Below are 15720 nucleotides of genomic sequence, written 5' to 3' on the forward strand. Positions count from 1 at the left end.
AGAATTTGATGAAATAAATTTCTATGCGTTCGTATCGTTGTCCTGATCGTAAATATATCCAAAAAAATATTTTTTACCAAATATATTTATTTTTGGAATTTTTTAATTCCAATTTGACCTAATTTGGTATTAAAAATTTGAATCACTTAAAATAATATTTAAAAAATATGGATGGTGACATATTTACGATCAAGGCAACGATACGAACGCATAGAAACTTTTTTCATCAAATTCCGATGTCTGTAGGTCCATATTTAAGTTTTCAGACATTAATTTACAACTGTTCACTGCACAACACTTTTTTAGTTAATAGCAACCTATATATGTATTAAAAAATATCTACCTAGAGACATCGGAATTTGATGAAATAAATTTCTATGCATTCGTATCATAGTCCTGATCGTAAATATATACATAAAAATATTTTTTAACAAATATATTTATTTTTGGAATTTTTTATTCAAATTTGACCTAATTTGGTATGAAAAATTTAAATAAATTAAATTATTAATTAAAAAATATGGATGGTGACATATTTACGATCAGGGCAATGATACGAACGCATAGAAACTTGTTTCATCAAATTCCGATGTCTCTAGGTCAAGATATAAGCTTTCGGTCTTTGATTTAATTTATTTTAAATTAATTTAAGTTTTGGGACGAATCCTGGATTCGTCCCAAAATTTAATTATCTTAAAAAAAAAAACAAAATGGGACGCGTCATATACGGACCTAGAGACATCAGAATTTGATGAAATAAATTTCTATGCGTTCGTTGTCCTGATCGTAAATATATCCAAAAAAATATTTTTTACCAAATATATTTATTTTTGGAATTTTTTAATTCCAATTTGACCTAATTTGGTATTAAAAATTTGAATCACTTAAAATAATATTTAAAAAATATGGATGGTGACATATTTACGATCAAGGCAACGATACGAACGCATAGAAACTTTTTTCATCAAATTCCGATGTCTGTAGGTCCATATTTAAGTTTTCAGACATTAATTTACAACCGTTCACTGCACAACACCTTTTTAGTTAATAGCAACCTATATATGTATTAAAAAATATCTACCTAGAGACATCGGAATTTGATGAAATAAATTTCTATGCATTCGTATCATAGTCCTGATCGTAAATATATACATAAAAATATTTTTTAACAAATATATTTATTTTTGGAATTTTTTATTCAAATTTGACCTAATTTGGTATGAAAAATTTAAATAAATTAAATTATTAATTAAAAAATATGGATGGTGACATATTTACGATCAGGGCAACGATACGAACGCATAGAAAGTTGTTTCATCAAATTCCGATGTCTCTAGGTCAAGATATAAGCTTTCGGTCTTTGATTTAATTTATTTTAAATTAATTTAAGTTTTGGGACGAATCCTGGATTCGTCCCAAAGTTTGGGACGAATTTCTGGATTCGTCCCAAATTTTGGGACGAATCCAGAGATTCGTCCCAAAAATTTAATTATCTTAAAAAAAAAACAAAATGGGACGCGTCATATACGGACCTAGAGACATTAGAATTTGATGAAATAAATTTCTATGCATTCGTATCATTGTCCTGATCGTAAATATATCCATAAAAATATTTTTTACCAAATATATTTATTTTTGGAATTTTTTAATTCCAATTTGACCTAATTTGGTATTAAAAATTTGAATCACTTAAAATAATATTTAAAAAATATGGATGGTGACATATTTACGATCAAGGCAACGATACGAACGCATAGAAACTTTTTTCATCAAATTCCGATGTCTGTAGGTCCATATTTAAGTTTTCAGACATTAATTTACAACCGTTCACTGCACAACACCTTTTTAGTTAATAGCAACCTATATATGTATTAAAAAATATCTACCTAGAGACATCAGAATTTGATGAAATAAATTTCTATGCATTCGTATCATAGTCCTTATCGTAAATATATACATAAAAATATTTTTTAACAAATATATTTATTTTTGGAATTTTTTATTCAAATTTGACCTAATTTGGTATGAAAAATTTAAATAAATTAAATTATTAATTAAAAAATATGGATGGTGACATATTTACGATCAGGGCAACGATACGAACGCATAGAAACTTGTTTCATCAAATTCCGATGTCTCTAGGTCAAGATATAAGCTTTCGGTCTTTGATTTAATTTATTTTAAATTAATTTAAGTTTTGGGACGAATCCAGAGATTCGTCCCAAAAATTTAATTATCTTAAAAAAAAAACAAAATGGGACGCGTCATATACGGACCTAGAGACATCAGAATTTGATGAAATAAATTTCTATGCGTTCGTATCGTTGTCCTGATCGTAAATATATCCAAAAAATATTTTTTACCAAATATATTTATTTTTGGAATTTTTTAATTCCAATTTGACCTAATTTGGTATTAAAAATTTGAATCACTTAAAATAATATTTAAAAAATATGGATGGTGACATATTTACGATCAAGGCAACGATACGAACGCATAGAAACTTTTTTCATCAAATTCCGATGTCTGTAGGTCCATATTTAAGTTTTCAGACATTAATTTACAACCGTTCACTGCACAACACCTTTTTAGTTAATAGCAACCTATATATGTATTAAAAAATATCTACCTAGAGACATCGGAATTTGATGAAATAAATTTCTATGCATTCGTATCATAGTCCTTATCGTAAATATATACATAAAAATATTTTTTAACAAATATATTTATTTTTGGAATTTTTTATTCAAATTTGACCTAATTTGGTATGAAAAATTTAAATAAATTAAATTATTAATTAAAAAATATGGATGGTGACATATTTACGATCAGGGCAATGATACGAATGCATAGAAACTTGTTTCATCAAATTCCGATGTCTGTAGGTCAAGATATAAGCTTTCGGTCTTTGATTTAATTTATTTTAAATTAATTTAAGTTTTGGGACGAATCCTGGATTCGTCCCAAAATTTGGGACGAATCCAGGAATTCGTCCCAAAGTTTGGGATGAATTTCTGGATTCGTCCCAAATTTTGGGACGAATCCAGAGATTCGTCCCAAATTTTGGGACGAATCCAGAGATTCGTCCCCAAAATTGAATTATCTTAAAAAAAAAAAACAAAATAGGACGCGGCATATACGGACTTAGAGACATCGGAATTTCTATGCGTTCGTATCGTTGTCCTGATCGTAAATATATCCAAAAAAAATATTTTTTACCAAATATATTTATTTTTGGAATTTTTTAATTCCAATTTGACCTAATTTGGTATTAAAAATTTGAATCACTTAAAATACTATTTAAAAAATATGGATGGTGACATATTTACGATCAAGGCAACGATACGAACGCATAGAAACTTTTTTCATCAAATTCCGATGTATCTAGGTCAAGATATAAGCTTTCGGTCTTTGATTTAATTTATTTTAAATTAATTTAAGTTTTGGGACGAATCCTGGATTCGTCCCAAAATTTGGGACGAATCCATAAATTTGTCCCAAATTTAGGGACGAAATTGGGAACAAAAAATATTTGTTCCTAAAAACCCTAGATCTAATTCCCAACCCGATTCTTTTTCCCTTCTCTCTTTTCTTTCCTCTCTCTCCCCCGTTCCCCCTTCTTCCCATCTGCGATTTCCTGGTTTCGGCCACATCTCCGACCGACGACGGCGTGATCTACGACGATCGGCGGTGGAAGGTTTTCGTTTGGTAAGCAAAACGCTCTCGGATCTCTCACGGTCGCCGGCAACGTCGGCTTCGCGCCGGGCTCGACCTACCGGGTCGAGGCCGACGCCGCCGGCCGGGCCGACCGGATCGCCGCCACCGGCACCGCCACCCTGTCGGGCGGCACCGTCCAGGTGCGCGCCGCCTCCGCCGAGCGGCTGCCCGGCGATGGCTGGACGGCGTATGGCTGCCGCTGTGCACCATTTTGGCAGTTGGCTGGACTGTTTATGCCTGTCGCCGTGCACCATTTTATCAGTTGTTTAAGTTAATATTCAAAAATTACTGTCTGAATTGATAATGTTCTTTTGTGCAGATCTCATTTTGACGTGATCTCAGTGTAGTTGAAGACCTGTATTTGTTGACTTCTTTTCGGTATTCTTAAGTTCATTATTATGCATTTACTTTGTATATAAAGTTAGCTTTAAATAATTTTATTATAGTTGATTAATTGCGTTCCGTCTTTTTAATTAGCTGTTGTTTTTTGTTTTGTCTTCAATGATAAGATTTATGTATAGTAACTTTTAATAATGTTTAACTAAACAGTTGAATTCAGGTAAAATGCAGAATGAGCGAAGTTGGATGTATAACAAAAATTTGCCTAATCGTCAGGGGTTAACTCCTGAGTTTATCACTGGACTGAGGCAATTTTTAAATTTTGCATCTACTCAAGTTATGTATATGGATGGCAAGAAGATAAGGTGCGTGTGTAGAAAATGTCACAATGGGAAATTTTTATCCACCGATAAAGTTGAAGAACATCTTTGTAGATTTGGTTTTACTCCGAATTATTATAATTGGACAAGTCATGGCGAACCGTTCATATCTGATGAGGATTATGGACGGAATTTTCAAGCCTCTGCTAGTGGGGATCAGAGTTATTATGAACAATTCAATCCATATCAGAGGATGGTAATTGATGCAAGTTGTCAGAATTATATTCCCGAGACGCTTGGTGCAAGTTCTAGTTTTCCTCCAACAAGTGAACAAATGTTTGCCACTAATACATTGCCGTTTGAGGAGCCTGATGTACCAGGTCCGGATGAAATATATTACAAATTTCAAGAAGTATTGAGTGCCATAAATGAACCATTATATAGTTGTGACAGTCATGAATTATCTCTCACATCCAGATTATTAAATATAAAGGCAGATCATAATATGTCGCAAGATTGTTTTAATGATATTGTTCAAGCGTTTGACGATACATTGCCACGTGATCACAATTTGCCTCTTGATTTTTACAGTATGAAAAAACTGGTGAAAGATTTAGGTCTTCCAGTTGAAAGAATTGATGTTTGCAGAGATGGTTGTATGTTATATTGGGGAGATGATGCAGATGTAGAGGTTTGTAAATTCTGTAATCAAGATAGGTATAAGACAACCAGAAGGAGTCAACAACGACGTAAAGCACACAACCAGTTGTTTTATTTACCTTTAACTCCTAGGTTACAAAGATTGTATGCATCAAAGGCAACTGCGGAACACATGACTTGGCATGCAACTCATCAAACAGAAGAGGGTTTAATGTGTCATCCATCAGATGCAGATGCTTGGAAAAATTTTGATAGAACATATCCAGATTTTGCAAAGGAGACTAGAAATATTAGATTATGTCTCTGTGCTGATGGATTTGCTCCGTTTAGTAAATCAGGAAGAAATTATTCTTGTTGGCCAGTTATTTTAACGCCGTATAATATTCTGCCTGGGATGTGCATGAAAACACCTTATATGTTTTTAACATTGGTTGTACCAGGTCCGCAAAATCCAAAAAAGTTAATAGATATTTATATGCAACCTCTGATAGCAGAACTTAAACAACTATGGGATGAAGGTGTTCCTACATACGATGTTCATTCTAACCAGATGTTTATACTGAAGGCTGCTCTTCTTTGGACCATAAATGACTTTCCAGCTTATGGTATGCTATCATGTTGGAGTACTGCTGGGATCTTGGGATGCCCAATATGTATGGAGAGATCAAAGTCATTCAGATTGAAACACGGAAAGAAACCAAGTTATTTTGATTGTCATAGGCAATTCTTACCAACAAATCATAAGTTCAGAAAGAATAAAGATGAATTCACTAAAAATAGGATCGAAAGAACACTTCCGCCATTGAGATTGATTGGTCAAGATATTTGGTACAGAGTGCATCACTTTCCCTCTGTTATTGAACAACCATATGGTACAAATTATGAATATGGGAGTACACATAAATGGACTAAACGAAGTATATTTTGGGATTTACCGTATTGGTTTAGTCATTTGATACATCATAATCTCGATGTAATGCATATTGAGAAGAATGTTTTTGATAATCTGATAAATACTGTGATGGATATCACCGGAAAAACAAAAGACAATCTCAATGCAAGAAAAGATATGCGACTCATATGTAAAAGACCCACTCTTGATGTCGATGAAAATAGTAGAGGACCAAAGCCAAAGGCAATTTATACATTAAATAAGGATCAAAGACGTGTCCTATGTGAATGGTTGAAATCTTTGAAATTTCCAGATGGGTATGTCTCTAATCTTGGAAGATGTGTTGATATGAAAGAATGGAAGTTAATTGGTATGAAAAGTCATGATTGTCATATCATAATGCAAAGACTGATTCCTATTGCTTTTAAGGAACTCTTACCACAATTTGTATGGGGAGCGATTACGGAGTTAAGTATTTTCCTACATGATATTTGCTCAACAGTTTTGAAACGTTCACACATGGAGAAGTTAGAGAGAGATATTCCAATCATTTTGTGCAATTTGGAAAGAATATTTCCACCCTCTTTTTTTGACTCCATGGAGCATCTTTTGGTTCACTTGCCATATGAGGCCAAAGTTGGAGGACCCGTTCATTTTCGGTGGATGTATCCATTTGAGAGGTAGAGTGTGTTATTTGTATAATTCGAATGTTTGAATGAAAAAAAAATATTTCTACTCCTGGATTATTTATATATATATATATATTTAATATAATTTTATATATCTTCAACAGATTCTTATATCATTTGAAGAAAAAGGTGAAAAATAAAGCACGAGTTGAAGCCTCTATTGTTAATGCATACATTGTGGAGGAAGTCACCACTTTTGCATCATATTATTTTGAACCTCATGTTCAATGCAAAAGGCGAAGAGCGGGCAGAAATGATGAGGGTCCTATTGATCCAAATGTTACCTCATTTTCAATTTTTAACTACCTTGGTCGACCAAGTGGACCATGTAAACAAAGATACTTAACTGGTAAAGAATGACGGGCAACCCAAACATATATTTTACTAAATTATCCGAAGTATCATCATATTACGAGTAAGTATATATTTTTATTTTTATTTCTTTATTTTTCAATTATTTGTCTAACAATATGTTTCTTTGAGTAGGATATTTACCAACTTATGTTCTGAATCACCGGCACAAGAATTCGATCGCTTTTGTGAAGAAAACTTTGCTTCATGGTCAAACTCATATGTAAGTAAATAATCTATATTTTGTTGATACATATGCATACTTTTAACAATTTGTGTTTTGACCTTAGGTTCAAGCTAATCAAGCTCACCTTGAGCAAGAATGGCTAATCCATCTGTCATGGGGTCCAAATTCATGCGTACACACTTGGCCAGCATATTTCATAAATGGATATAATTTTCATACTCAAGACTATGGAATGGGCAAGAATACCATGAATAGTGGGGTGTGCGTATCGTCATCCAATGAAGGAGGTGCAAGCAATGATTTTTATGGTTTGTTGGATGAAATTATAGAAGTAGAATACCCAGGACCACAAATGCAAGTTATATTATTTATGTGTCGCTGGTTTGACCCTGTTAGAGGGATGAAAGTGCATCCACATTATAATTTAGTTGAAATAAATCATAAGAGATTTTATAAGAGATATGAACCATTTGTGTTGGCACAACAAGCAATTCAAGTATTCTATTCTTCATATCCGAGTTTGAAACGCGATAAGATTGATTGGTGGGCTGTTTGTAAAACTAAAGCACGAAAAAAAATTGAGGCACGTTGGGAAAACATTGCATATCAACAAGAGGAAGTTTCAAACACCTTTCAGACTGAGGAATATATTATTCCAACTTTACGAGATCCCAACGGTGTAGTAATCAACGTAGATAGAAGTGAAATTGATGATGATGATGATGAGGAGGAGGAGGAGGAGGAGGAGGAGGAGGAGGAGGAGGAGGAGGAAGAGGAAGAGGAAGAGGAGGAGGAAGAGGAAGAGGAGGATGAGGATGATAATGACAATGATGACTTTGATTTTTGATGATGGGTAAGTTTTGTTAGCTTATTTAAAGAAATTTCCCATATTTTAATGTATATACTGTCTCTTTTATAATTTGATTTACTTTATCTGTTAACACATTGTATTTATTCCTACAGGTCATCAGAGGTCACATTTCATAAATTTCCCCTCCATCCTTTTCCATAATCTTTACATAAAAATGGTAAGTTTTTAATTATCCTTTGTTATGTATTAGATCTGTAATTAACTTTATTAAATTGTTGAAATTTCCAGCATATATTTCGACGTGGTGGACGTAGACGGCGACCACAGGACCAGACACATCCATCACCTGCCAGTGAACCTAATCCACCCCCTACTCAAGCAGGCCCATCCCATGTGTCTTCTCCACCGGCATCATATTCTCCTGCCAGTGTACCTATGCCACCCCTTCATCAGCCGGGCCCTTCTCATGTACCTTCTGCACCGGTTTCATATTCGCCGCCACAAGTACCTTACCCAGAACAGTTACCTGTCCACTCAGATCCTCCTGACTCAGCAAGAAACTCATTTGCTGAGTTTAGGAATGATAGAGCCCCTTTAGTCCCCATCGGTGATTCGTAAGTACTATAAAATATTTTATTTGTTAGATCTATCTTAATTATATAATATCATTATTTTGTAATTTAATGCAGCTTTGAAAATCCGGTACAAGTTGTTCGAGAAATAAATAGGATCGTGAACAACCATTGGGGAGGGGATTCTTTGACATATTCAAGCACTCCACCAGCCACAAAACAACTTTGGTGGAGCGAGTTCAAAGTAAATTTTCTTAACTTTACTTCAATTTTACAGTGATTATATAATAAAATAAATTTCTATTTCAGCGCTTAAATAATTGGGACCCGAATGACGAAATGGAGATATGAAGAATATTTAAAAAGAAATGTGGCGATCACATTAGACATGTATTAAGTCACGCAAAGAGTCGGCGGAAAAAACCAAACTTCATCACTGAAGAAAATTGGGAGAGGATCACTCTATTTTGGGCAACGGAGGAAAGTAAACAAAGGAGTGACTTGAATAGAATGAATCAATCTCACAATTCTGGTGACTCAAGTGCTATATATGCGGGAGGCTCCATTAACATAGATGAGCATAGACGGAGAATGGTAATAGTTTCACTCTTTCACAAATTTTTAATATATATCAAATTATTTCGTTATTTGAAATAATGTTTTTTTAGACCAAGGAGACAGGGAAGGAGCCTTCTTTCATTGATGCTTTCACTCGCACTTTTAAAAAAAAAGATAACACATGGAGTGGGGCGAGAGCAAAAGCAGTCAAGGTTGGAATTAATTTTTATTTTACCTTAATATATGGTTTAAATTTAATTATTTACCTACCATTATTGTCTTAATATTATATGTGTTTCTATTATATCTAATCAATATCGTATGTGTTTTACAAAACAGGAAAAATATGATCAACTCGAGCTAGCTCAAACATGCTCACAAGCTGGCATCGATAGTCGGGTCTGAGGAGTCTGTTGGCAATAATTTGAGTTTATGGTTAGAGGCCAGTGGAGGACCAAAAGGGGGAAGGATATTGGGGATGGGTTCCTTGAGTAGAACCCAAAGATTAGTTGGAACTTCTTCCTCCACATCAGCACTTACGACCCAAGTAAATACCTTGACTGATGAGGTTAGTCATCTGAAGGAAATAATTTCGCAAAGAGACCAAGAAAGGGTGCAAAGAGACCTAGAACGGGCTAATTTGGAGAAAGATATTAGAGAAATGCGCCGACAACAAGAATTTATTATACAACACCTTCAGTTGAGCTCCGCTCAATGTCAGAATCCTCCCAATGATGACGATGATGATGCCTACGATGATAACGATGATGGCGGTGATGATTTTTGATAATTTTAATAATGTATGATGATTTTTTTTTCTTATGTTTACTGCTTTACACATTAATCAATGGTTTTTTAACTTTTCAACTCTGCCATTTGTAGGTTAAGTCTGTTGTCTTCTTGCACTGTTCCACTGTCAATGTATGAGATGACTTATCTTTGACGTAGACTAATCTATATGATTCTTAGTTGTGTACCAGTAATAAAATTAAAGCATAATTAGGCAATATGAATGAAGTCTCTAATACTCTGACTTTATTTTTTTCCTGATTTGATAATGTTGTTTGTGCAGGTCTCAAGTTGGTCTGATCTCAGTATAGTTGAAGACAGCTGTTCACCTCTTTTCGGTATTCCTAAGTTCTTTAATATGCATTGACTGATCTATATATAAAGTTAGCTTTAAATAATTATATTATAGTTGTTTAATTATATAAAGTTAACTTTAAATAATTATGTTAAAATTAACTTTAAATAGTTGTTTAATTGTGTTCATTCTTTTTGATAAGTTACTCTTTCTTGTTTTGTCTTCAATGATAATGATGCATAAAAGTTCTGAATTTGATCTATGTATAGTTTCAAAACTATATAGATACATAAAAGTTTTATATTTCATCTAGAATTACATTACACTATTCTAAAATTCTTTACTAGATAACGATGCATCCTCCTACCTTAATATTTTGTAAAGAGTTGTTAAAAATGTGCTAAACTTATTCATATGAAATTGTCAACTAGTTAACACAATGAAATGAACAATTATTTTAAACATCCTTTAGTTTACATTAAATATCAACCAAAGACAAACCTATAAATTCAGCAAATTAAAATGAAAAATAAAGTTAACTAAGTGAGAAAATTTAAACCCTAATATCATACTTCACAATATCTCTCTCTCGTTTTCTCTATATGATGTGTCAATTATATTAGGTTGTATCGTAGTTACGATACATGTACTTAGCTTCAAAATAATTCTTATAATTTTCTTTACCGTTGTTATGACATAGATGATTCATATCGTTGGTAAATATGACTTTTATTATATTTAGGCCTTTTATTAGAATGTTTAAGGAATTTCATATTTATGTTTTGTTTCCAATTATTCTTTTTACATGGTCATATCGTATAATATTTACAATCTTTCTTGTTAGACATGATCTAGTTTATTTGTTTGTTGTTATGTAGGCAAAAGAGATTTGATGGGGATCAAAGATTTTGTGGCTCATGAAGATGACTATATGTATTCTTAGTGTTGTTGGTTGGATGATGGATTTATAAAACATTGGGTTGTTGAACTTTGTATCATATTTTCTAGTAGCTTGAACAAGATGGATATTGTAAACTTTGTTGCAAACTTTATACTTCTTGAATTATGAGTTGATCGATGTGTTGAATGTTAAATTTGTATGTGTTGAATGTTAAATTAGGATGTGTTGAATGTTAAATTAAATTGTGTTGAATGCATATTATTTGTTATTTGAATTTGGTTTGTATGTATTTGGATTGTATTGCAGAAAGAGATTGAAGCTGGAAAAAATTATTTGAAATAGGGACGAATTTGGCAACGAAAATTATTCGTCCCCATTCTATCGTAATTTGGGACAAAATTATTTTCGTCCCAGAATTCGTTCCAGATTTTGGGACGAATTTTGGGACGAATCCACAAAATTCGTCCCAAATTTCGTCCCAGAATCTGGGACGAATTGTGGATTCGTCCCAAAATTCGTCCCAGATTCTGGGACGAATCCACAAATTTCGTCCCAGAATTTGGGACGAATTCTGGGACGAAAATTTATCTGGTGTGCAATGAACTTGGCAAGTTTTTGTTGCGAAATTCGTTGCCAGTTTTGCAACAAATTTATTATTCGTTGCAAAATTAGGAACAAAGATGGCAACAAAAATAATTTTGTCCCCGAATTTGTCCCCAAATTCGTTGCAATATTAGGGACAAACTTGGCAACAAAATATAATTTGTCACCGAATTCGTCCCCAAATTTGTTGCAAAAATCAAGACAATTTTGGCGGATAATTTATATAAATTCGTCCCTAAATTTGTTCCTAGGTTTGCAACAAAAACAGTTTTCGTTGCAAATTTCTATACTTTTTTGCAACGAATTTGGGGACGAAAATTTTTTTCGTCGCCAAATTCGTCCCCAAATTCGTCCCCAAATTTGCAACAATCCATAATTCGTTCCAAAAGTTGGCATCAACCATTTTGGGACGAAAAAATTTTCGTCCCAAAATTTGTCGCAAAAATTTTTGCAACGAATTTTTTTTCAAAATTCGTCCCCAATTTTGTCCCGAAATCCCTTATTTTTTGTAGTGTAAGATGTCAAGTAGGTTAAGGTTGATCATATACTTGATAGTAAAGAAATCAAGTTAAGTCAAGATTGACTAGATACTTAATGATGTCAGAAGTCTAACAGGGAGTTGACATGAGAAGTCAAGTAGATTGAAGTTGATCGGATACTTGACTAGAAATGGGAAGTCCAACGGAAAAATTGGCAAGTGGAAAGTCCAAGTGGGTCAAGGTTGGGCGAACACTTGGTGAGCAAAAGTTCAATGAGAAGTTGGCAAGAGGAAAATCCAAGGGAGTCAAGATTGACCGAACACTTGGTGATTGAAAGTCTAATAGGAAGTTGGCAATAGAGAAGTCCAAATGGATCAAGAAGGATCGAATACTTGACACGAGATAAAAAGTCCAAGTGGATCATAGAGGATACACTACAACAAAAATATTAATAGACAACGGTTAAAAACCGTTGTCATAGGTCCTTTAAAACCGTTGTAATTGGCAGTGTTGTTAAAAGTGGGGGCTACGACAACGGTTTTAAACCGTTGTCTTTGAATGAAAAGACAACAGTTTAAAACCGTTGTTGTTTAGAGCAGTTTATTGCAATTACAACCATTTTTGGAGCTACGACAACGGTTTTTAACCGTTGTCTTTGAGGGTGATAGACAACAACAACAATTTTAAACTGTTTTCTTTTAAATTATTATCTTTTAATACCAATATATTATATTTCAATATAAATATATAATAAAAATCATAATCACAAAAGAAAGAATATTCTCCACATCAATGTCATTCAAAATGTTATTTATATAAGAATTACAATCATAAAAGAAGAAATATGTCTAATATTCAAATAAAATTTATCCCAATACAAATAAACAAATAAACTCTATTTATAACTAATGAACAATAGTCAAAAGATTAGAAACTTGTGATGATGGTTCATGCCATGTAGGATTGCAAGTAATTATTATCAACCCAAGCCCTATCACAATTTTCAACTTGTAGAATTTCATTGGACTCCTCTTTCTCACTTGCTAATTCTTCCATGTCAACCTTTTCCAACATTGTTGATCATCAATTCCATAATAAATCCAGTCTTCTCACACCAGCTCCATCAAAAAGTCCAATCTTTCCACTCCTTTGATAAGGCACCAAGAGATCTCGACATATACAAAATGCACATGAATACTCATTTTCATTGGATTAGGAGTCTCCAATACAGAAGCTGAAAAATGCACATATGAAAATGTTCACCCTTGTTTTATCTCGTAAAACAAAGAGTAGAGTGGTCTTACGAGAACTAAACAGTCTCAACATCACCTGTCATGAGGTAAACGAAAGCAACTAAGAAAAACTCAAATTAAAAGTATATGTAAAAAAGTTATTGTAAGATGGAAATAAGATTAAGATAATGAAAAATAACCTGGAAGGCTGTCTTTAAAAGAGGCTTGTTTGCCACTAGTTCTCAACTAATATCATGTCACCACCTATATCATAGAGGCAAATGCTCATCCTTGTTCTAGACAAAGGTACCGACAAAATCATTGGTCAAAGCAATATATGATATGAACATTCAGGTCTAACACAAACCATGTGAAAATTATAGAACCTTGCACAAAAAATAAGACAAAACCCTGAAGGAGAATCAGAAGTAACTAAGTGATTAAGTAATTGCCTTGAAAGAATGCTGAGATACAAGATGAGCACATGTTCCAGATCAAAGATAGATGCACCGATGGCAATTATTAGGTGTCCTTGGGGACGTCGAGCAATCCGGTTTCTAGATTCTTGAATGAACTTAGACACTTGAAGCCGTTGTTACTAGTTTTGTGTTCTGTGTGTCATGCAAAGCATCCTGTAAACTCTTTGCGACACTATCGTAGTGCATAAACCCCATGAACCAAAATTCATGGTTATCGACTGACACAACCTGGATATACTTTTCTGCAGGTTTCTTTTTGCTTGTTGATGAATTAGCAGATTTGAGCTGATGTAGAGGAATAGCAACCTGCTCAGGATCCAGGAAGCAAATTTGTAAATATCATGTTAGGATAGGACATTCAATTCAAAATAGTAAACTACAAAGAGCTACAAAAAGAAACTAAAATGTAGTCGCTGTAGAAACAAGTGTAGTTCAAAAAGAAAATAATTAAACAAGTTATACGAGTTTTGCCTATTGGTAAGTGTAATAACTGGATCTTATTGGAATTTTTTATTAATGAAAATCATGTGGAATTAGTAAACTGTGTTCATGAGTTGTCTATGAATACTTAAATTACACATCAAGGGATAGAATTATTGATAAATTTTCTAAACACACTGAATATGCCCACAAAGTTTACTACATAACAATTGACAGATATGAAACTATATGATCTGACCGCATACCACCTATATACAATATCTGAACCTTGCTGTGAAAGGTCATATCAGAAGTAATGTAGGCTAAGCTTTTGCATCTTGTCATCAAATTGATCCCTAGAGATTAAATTAGAATAAACAGATAGATTAGATTGGTATGACAGCCAGTTAAAAAATAACATCATATGAGATTGCATAGGCATATTTGGGATACGTGATGGAAAATATTTCATATGCATGTAGACACATATGACCACTTCCAATTCATTCTACATTATTCTTTTAGAATTCATTGATCATTATGTTGACGATTTTCTTCAGATATATTATATAGAGATGTATATGAGATGTCTAGTTTAAAATTTTTTGTATATAATAACCAATTTTAACTTCAGAGTATAAGAAGCGTTACTAACTTTTGTAATCATCATCCATCTTAGAGGGGTACCGTATAAAAATGCAACTCCTACTAGTTATAAAAGGTAGACCATAGAATCGACTAAGTGACATTAATTGTGAAAGACACATAGAAGAGCATGGTATGTTAGCTTATGCAAAGGAAACTTCATGCTTGACTTAATGCACTTTCTTCTTTACAATTATATGATTATACATATCAAGGATCTACTGCAAAGGGTAACATTCCTACAATACTTTTGTTAAATTTTCAAAACAAAAACAAAGAGTAAAGAAAAAAACCTAAAATTTCAACAAACTGGCAACCATAATCAATTAGTTGTTTTTGGCATGTGAGGCTGAAATCTTCCATGCATGGTGTGATATCTGAAGAATTTAGTCATGCATACTAGCCAAGGTTGTCTCATTTACCTGGGCAATAGCAGCATAACGAGCAAGTCCCCATGCAGCCTCCTTAACAACTAGAGTAGAAGGTCCAGAAGGAATGCTAACAGCTGTTCTCCTACAATTTTTTCTCAAGTAATTAGAAGATACATATCGACATAATTGGATCAAGTACAATACGACAAAGCTAGTAAATAGGACGTAAAAAACTATACAAACCATTTAGCAAAACGTGCGCCTTGTTTGTAATACTCAGCACATCTTGAGGTCAATCCATCCAATCCTTGGCACCAAGATTCATTGTTTGATCCAGGTAATGGGACCAAACCCTTGACAATGGAACAAAGAAAAACAAACTTCAACATTTCGTAGAAGTAAAGCAGAAA

Source organism: Zingiber officinale, chromosome 9A, assembly GCF_018446385.1.
Source record: "Zingiber officinale cultivar Zhangliang chromosome 9A, Zo_v1.1, whole genome shotgun sequence".
Classification (NCBI taxonomy): domain Eukaryota; kingdom Viridiplantae; phylum Streptophyta; class Magnoliopsida; order Zingiberales; family Zingiberaceae; genus Zingiber; species Zingiber officinale.